The 465-nt window shown below is 38.9% G+C and overlaps 1 long non-coding RNA gene across 1 annotated transcript; it reads right to left on the bottom strand.

The window, feature by feature from the left end:
• Nucleotides 1-98: 98 nt before the first annotated feature.
• On the bottom strand, nucleotides 99-464 carry LOC107660961 (uncharacterized). Its single transcript, XR_001631059.1, has 2 exons — nucleotides 397-464; nucleotides 99-282 (listed from the first exon to the last, which is right to left on the bottom strand). It is a non-coding gene; the product is annotated as an uncharacterized LOC107660961 (long non-coding RNA).
• Nucleotide 465: the final 1 nt, after the last annotated feature.

The raw sequence follows: 465 nt of genomic DNA on the forward strand, positions 1-465 counted from the left end.
TTCAGATTATGCTTATTGCTTGGTGCTCAGGACTATAATTATGCCGTAGTATTTGTCTCGACGACTTGTGTAACAGGGTCATAAAATTAGGGCACATGTTGAAAATAAACAAATCAAAAATAGAAGTGTCTCTGGTTCCTTTTGAGGTTCAGAGAGAACATCAAATCAAAGTGGAACAAAAGGGGGCATAACATGTAAATGGATTTAAAATTTGCTGACTGCTATTATTAAAACAGGGTAATCAATCTGGTATTAGGAACAATCAGCAGCACTAGTGATTAACTGTAAGACTTGTCTTGGGCAACACACCATGTCTGGTCACAGCTGCTGCGTGTTCAACTCCCATGCTGAAGCCATGCCATGTGTGTGCCGCGCCCTCCGTAGCGCTTTATTCACTGTGTCACTAAAAACACCCAATATCTTAATGATTCTTCTCTAGATAGACAGTTAAAATGTAATTAAATT

Source organism: Sinocyclocheilus anshuiensis, unplaced genomic scaffold (genome assembly GCF_001515605.1).
Source record: "Sinocyclocheilus anshuiensis isolate Anshui unplaced genomic scaffold, SAMN03320099.WGS_v1.1 scaffold9512, whole genome shotgun sequence".
NCBI lineage: Eukaryota > Metazoa > Chordata > Actinopteri > Cypriniformes > Cyprinidae > Sinocyclocheilus > Sinocyclocheilus anshuiensis.